Below are 7,510 nucleotides of genomic sequence, written 5' to 3'. Positions count from 1 at the left end.
CAAACTAACCCACCAGAGGGCAGATACCAGACAGAATAGGAACTACAATCCTGAAGCCCGTGGACTGGAGACTACAAACACAGAAAGTAAGACAAAATGAGAAGATAAAGGAATATGTTCCAAATGAAGGAACAAGATAAAACCCCAGATGAACAACTAAGTGAAGTGGAGGTAGGAAATTTGCCTGAAAAAGAATTTAGAGCAATAATAGTAAAGATGATCCAAGATCTTGGAAAAAAGAATGGAGGCACAGACCAAGAAGATACAAGAAATGTTTAACAAATAGCTAGAAGATTTAAAGAACAAATAAACAGAGATGAACAATACAATAACTGAAATGAAAACTACAGTAGATGGAATCAATATCAGAATAAATGAGGCAGAAGAACAAACAAGTGAGCTGGAAGACAGATGGGTGGCAATCCCTGCTGTGGAACAGAATAAAGAAAAAAGAATGAAAAGAAATGAGGACAGTCTAAGAGACCTCTGGGACAACATTAAATGCACTGACATTCACATTATAGGGGATCCCAGAAGGAAAAGAGAGAGAGAGAGAGAACCTGAGAAAATATTTGAAGAGATGATAGCCAAAAATTTCCCTAACATGGGAAAGGAAACAATCACTCAAGTCCAGGAAGTACAGAGAATCCCATACAGGATAAACCCGAGGAAGAACATGCTGAAACACATATTAATCAAATTGACAAAAATTAAAGACAAAGGGAAAATATTAAAAGCAACAAGGGAAAAACAACAAATAACATACAAGGGAATCCCAATAAGGTTATCAGCTGATTTTTCAACAGAAACTCTGCAGGCCAGAAAAGAGGGGCATGATATATTTAGTGATCAAAGGGAAAGATCTACGACCAAGAATACTCTACCCAGCAACGCTCTTATTCAGATTCAATGGAGAAATCAAAAACTTTAAAGACAAGCAAAAGCTAAGAGAATTCAGCACCACCAAAGCAGCTTTAAAACAAATGCTAAAGGAACATCTCTAGGTGGAAAAGGCCACAACGAGAAACAAGAAAATTACAAAGGGAAAGCTTACTGGTAAAGGCAAACATACAGTAAAGGTAGGAAATCATCCACACACAAATATGATATCAAAACCAGCAATCATGAGGAGAGTATAAATGCAACATACTGGAAATGCATTTAAAATTAGAAGACCAGCAATTTACCAAAACCTCATGGTAACCACAAACCAAAAAGCTACAATAGATACGCAAACAAAAAGAAAAAGCAATCCAAACACAACACTAAAGATAGTCATTGAAATGCAAGAGAAGAGAACAACACAGAAAGGGAAGAAAAAAGACCTACAAAAACAAATGCTAAACAATTAACAAAGTGGCAATAAGGACATACATATCAATAATTACTTTAAATGTAAATAGATTAAATGCTCCAACCAAAAGCCAGACTGGCTAAATGGGAACAAAAACAAGATCCATATACATGCTGTCTACAAGAGACCCATTTCAGATCTAGGGACATGTACAGATGGCAAGTGAGGGGATGGAAAAAACTAGTCCAAGCAAATGGAAATCAAAAGAAAGCTGGAATAGCAATATACATATCAGATAAAATAGACTTTAAAATAAAGACTGCTACAAGAGACAAAGAAGGGCACTACATAATAATTAAGGGATCAATCCAAGAAGAAGATATAACCATTGTAAATATACATGCACCCAACATAGGAGCACCTCAATATATAAGGCAAATGCTAATAGCCATAAAAGGAGAAATCGATAATAATACAATAATAGGGGGGACTTTAACACCCTATTATATCAATGGACAGATCATCCACACAGAAAATCAGTAAGAAAATAGAAGTCTTAAATGACACATTAGAGCAGATGGACTTAATTGACATTTATAGAACATTACATCTGAAAGCAGCACAATACACATTCTTTTCAAGTGCACATGGAACATTGTCCAGGATGGATCAAATGCTGTGACACAAAGCAAGCACTGGTAAATTTAGAAAAATTGAAATCATATCAAACATCTTTTCTGACCACTATGCTATGAGATGAGAAATCAACTACAAGAAAAAAACTAAAAAACAGAAATATATGGAGGCTAAACAATATGTTACTAAACAACCAATGGATCACTGAAGAAATCAAAGAGGAAATCAAAAATACCTAGAGACAAATGAAAATGAAAACACTATGATCCAAAACCTATGGGATGCAGCAAAACAGTCCTAAGGGGGAATTTTATAGCAATACAATCTAATAAACAGAGATGAACAATACAATAACTGAAATGAAAACTACAGTAGATGGAATCAATATCAGAATAAATGAGGCAGAAGAACAAACAAGTGAGCTGGAAGACAGATGGGTGGCAATCCCTGCTGTGGAACAGAATAAAGAAAAAAGAATGAAAAGAAATGAGGACAGTCTAAGAGACCTCTGGGACAACATTAAATGCACTGACATTCACATTATAGGGGATCCCAGAAGGAAAAGAGAGAGAGAGAGAGAACCTGAGAAAATATTTGAAGAGATGATAGCCAAAAATTTCCCTAACATGGGAAAGGAAACAATCACTCAAGTCCAGGAAGTACAGAGAATCCCATACAGGATAAACCCGAGGAAGAACATGCTGAAACACATATTAATCAAATTGACAAAAATTAAAGACAAAGGGAAAATATTAAAAGCAACAAGGGAAAAACAACAAATAACATACAAGGGAATCCCAATAAGGTTATCAGCTGATTTTTCAACAGAAACTCTGCAGGCCAGAAAAGAGGGGCATGATATATTTAGTGATCAAAGGGAAAGATCTACGACCAAGAATACTCTACCCAGCAACGCTCTTATTCAGATTCAATGGAGAAATCAAAAACTTTAAAGACAAGCAAAAGCTAAGAGAATTCAGCACCACCAAAGCAGCTTTAAAACAAATGCTAAAGGAACATCTCTAGGTGGAAAAGGCCACAACGAGAAACAAGAAAATTACAAAGGGAAAGCTTACTGGTAAAGGCAAACATACAGTAAAGGTAGGAAATCATCCACACACAAATATGATATCAAAACCAGCAATCATGAGGAGAGTATAAATGCAACATACTGGAAATGCATTTAAAATTAGAAGACCAGCAATTTACCAAAACCTCATGGTAACCACAAACCAAAAAGCTACAATAGATACGCAAACAAAAAGAAAAAGCAATCCAAACACAACACTAAAGATAGTCATTGAAATGCAAGAGAAGAGAACAACACAGAAAGGGAAGAAAAAAGACCTACAAAAACAAATGCTAAACAATTAACAAAGTGGCAATAAGGACATACATATCAATAATTACTTTAAATGTAAATAGATTAAATGCTCCAACCAAAAGCCAGACTGGCTAAATGGGAACAAAAACAAGATCCATATACATGCTGTCTACAAGAGACCCATTTCAGATCTAGGGACATGTACAGATGGCAAGTGAGGGGATGGAAAAAACTAGTCCAAGCAAATGGAAATCAAAAGAAAGCTGGAATAGCAATATACATATCAGATAAAATAGACTTTAAAATAAAGACTGCTACAAGAGACAAAGAAGGGCACTACATAATAATTAAGGGATCAATCCAAGAAGAAGATATAACCATTGTAAATATACATGCACCCAACATAGGAGCACCTCAATATATAAGGCAAATGCTAATAGCCATAAAAGGAGAAATCGATAATAATACAATAATAGGGGGGACTTTAACACCCTATTATATCAATGGACAGATCATCCACACAGAAAATCAGTAAGAAAATAGAAGTCTTAAATGACACATTAGAGCAGATGGACTTAATTGACATTTATAGAACATTACATCTGAAAGCAGCACAATACACATTCTTTTCAAGTGCACATGGAACATTGTCCAGGATGGATCAAATGCTGTGACACAAAGCAAGCACTGGTAAATTTAGAAAAATTGAAATCATATCAAACATCTTTTCTGACCACTATGCTATGAGATGAGAAATCAACTACAAGAAAAAAACTAAAAAACAGAAATATATGGAGGCTAAACAATATGTTACTAAACAACCAATGGATCACTGAAGAAATCAAAGAGGAAATCAAAAATACCTAGAGACAAATGAAAATGAAAACACTATGATCCAAAACCTATGGGATGCAGCAAAACAGTCCTAAGGGGGAATTTTATAGCAATACAATCTTACCTCAGCAAATAAGAAAAATCACAAATAAACAACCTAATCTTACACCTAAAGCAACTAGAGAAAGAATATCAAACAAATCCCAAAGTTAGTAGAAGGAAAGAAATCATAAATATCAAAGCAGAAATAAATGAAACAGAGGCAAAATAAAAAACAATAGAAAAGATCAATGAAACTAAAAGCTGGTTCTTTGACAAGATAAACAAAACTGAGAAACTTTTAGCCAGATTCATCAAGAAAAAAAGGGAGATGACTCAAATTAATAAAATAGGAAATGAAAAAGGAGAAGTGACAACAGACACCACAGAATTACAAAGGAGCATAAGAGACTACTACAAGCAACTATATGCCAATAAAATGGACAATCTAGAAGAAATTGACAAATTCTTAGAAAGATACAATCTTCTGAGACTGAACCAGGAAGAAATAGAAAATATTAACCAGTCACAAGTACTGAAATGGAAACTGTGATTAAAAAACTTTCATTTAACAAAAGTCCAAGATGAGATGGTTTCACAGGTGAATTATATCGAACATTTAGGATAGGTTAACACCTATCTTTCTGAAACTATTCCAAAAAATTGCAGAGGAAGGAACACTTCCAAGATCAGGCCACCATCACCCTGATACCAAAACCAGACAAAGATACCACACACACAAAAAATTATAGACCAAGATCACTGATGAACATAGATACAAATATCCTCAACAAAATACTAGCAAACTGAATCCAAAAATACATTAAAAGGATCATACACCATGATCAAGTGGGATTTATCGCAGGGATTCAAGGATTTTTAAATATCCATAAATCAATCAGTGTGATAACACCACATTAACAAATTGAAGAATAAAAACGATATGAATATCTCAGTAGATGCAGTAAAAGCTTTTGACAAAATTCAACACCCATTTATGATAAAAACTCTCCAGAAAGTGGGCATAGAGGGAACATACCTCAACATAATAAAGTTCATATATGACAAATCCACAGCTAACATCATACTCAACAGTAAAAAGTTGAAAACATTTCCTCTAAGATCAGGAACAAGACAAGGATGCCCACTCTCAAAACTTTTATTCAACATAGTTTTGGAAGCCCTAGTCACAGCAGTCAGAGAAGGAAAAGAAACAATAGGAATCCAAATTGGCAAAGAAGAAGTAAAACTGTCACTGTTTGCAGATGACATGATACTATACATAGAAAATCCTAAAGATGCTACCAGAAAAATACTAGAGCTCATCAATGAGTTCTATAAAGTTGCAGGATACAAAATTAATACATATAAATATCTTGCATTTCAATACATTAAAAACAAAAGATCAGAAAGAGAAATTAAGGAAACAATCATATTTACCATCACATCAAAAACAATAAAATACCAAGAATAAACTTACCTAAGGAGGCAAAAGACCTGTACTCCAAAAACGGTAAGAGACTCTAATGAAAGAAATCGAAGATGACAGAAACAGATGGAAAGGTATAAACCACATTCTTGGATTGGAAGAATCAATATCATCAAAATGACTATACTACCTAAGGCAAACTATAGGTTCAATGCAGTCCCTACCAAATTACCAATGGCAACTTTCACATGTTTAGGACAAAAAAAATCTTAAAATTTGTATGGAAATACAAAGACCCCAAACAGTCAAAGCAATTTTGAGAAGAAAAACAAAACAGAGCTAGAGGAATCAGGCTCCCTTACTTCAGACTATTCTACAAAGCTACAGTTATCAAAACAGTGTGGTACTGGTGCAAAAACAGAAATATAGATCAATGGAACAGGATAGAAATCCTAGAAATAAACCCATGCACCCAAAGGAGGCAAGAATATAGAATGGAGGAAAGACAGTCCCTCTAATAAGTGGTGCTGGAAAAACTGGACAGCTACATGTAAAAGAATGAAATTAGAACATTCTCTAACACCATACACAAAAATAAACTCAAAATGGATTAAAGACCTAAATGTAAGACTGGATACAATAAAATTCTTAGAGGAAAACATATAACACTCTTTGACATAAATTGCAGCAATATCTTTTGGGATCCACCTCCTAGAGTAACGAAAATAAAAACAAAAATTAACAAATGGGACCTAATTAAGCTTAAAAGGTTTTGCACAGCAAAGGAAACCATAGATAAAATGAAAAGACAACCCACAAAATGGGATAAAATATTTGCAAATGAAGCAACCGACAAGGGAGTAATCTTGAAAATATACAAACAGCTCATGCAGCTCAATATCAAAAAAACAAACAACCCTATCAAAAAATGGGCAGAAGATCTAAATAGACATTTCTCCAAAAAAGACATACAGATGGCCAGCAGGCACATGAAAAGATGCTCAACGTCACTAATTATTAGAGAACTGCAAATCAAAACTACAATGAGGTATCACCTCACGCCATTCAGAATGTCCATCATCAAAAAGTCTACAAACAGGGGCTTCCCTGGTGGCACAGTGGTTGAGAGTCCGCCTGCCGGTGCAGGGGACACGGGTTCATGCCCCCGTCCAGGAAGATCCCACATGCCACGGAGCGGCTAGGCCCGTGAGCCATGGCCACTGAGCCTGCGCATCCGGAACCTGTGCTCTGCAATGGGAGAGGCCACAACAGTGAGAGGCCTGCGTACCACAAAAGAAAAAAAAAAAAAGTCTACAAACAATAAATGCTGGAGAGGGTGTAGAGAAAAGGGAACCCTCGTACACTGTTGGTGGGAATATAAATCGGTACAACCACTATGGAGAACAGTATGGAGGTTCCTTAGAATCAAAAATAGAACTACCATACGATCCAGCAATTCCACTTTGGGGCATATATCTGGCAAAACCATAATTTGAAAAGATACATGCATCCTATTTGTTCACTGCAGCACTATTTACAATAGCCAAGACAGGGAAGCAACCGAAATGTCCATCGACAGAGGAATGGATAAAGCAGAAGTGGTACATATATACAATGGAATATTAGCCATTCAAAAGAATGAAATAATGCCATTTGCAGCAACATAGGTGGACCTAGAGATTACCATATTAAGTAAAATAAGTCAGAGAAAGACAGACATCATATGATATCATTTATATATGGAATCTAAAAAAATGATACAAATGAACTTACTTACAAAACAGAAACAAACTCACAGACTTCAAAATGAAACTTATAGTTACCAAAGGGGAAAGGTGGGCAAGGGAGAGATAAATTAGGAGTTTGGTGTTAACATATACACACTACTATATATAAAATAGATAACCAACAAGGACCTACTGTATAGCACAGGGAACTCCACTCAATATTCTGT

This window comes from Neophocaena asiaeorientalis, unplaced genomic scaffold (genome assembly GCF_003031525.2).
Source record: "Neophocaena asiaeorientalis asiaeorientalis breed wild unplaced genomic scaffold, Neophocaena_asiaeorientalis_V1.1 scaffold316, whole genome shotgun sequence".
Classification (NCBI taxonomy): Eukaryota; Metazoa; Chordata; class Mammalia; order Artiodactyla; family Phocoenidae; genus Neophocaena; species Neophocaena asiaeorientalis.
The sequence above is the reverse complement of the archived record's forward strand: the minus strand, read 5'-3'. Positions refer to the sequence as shown.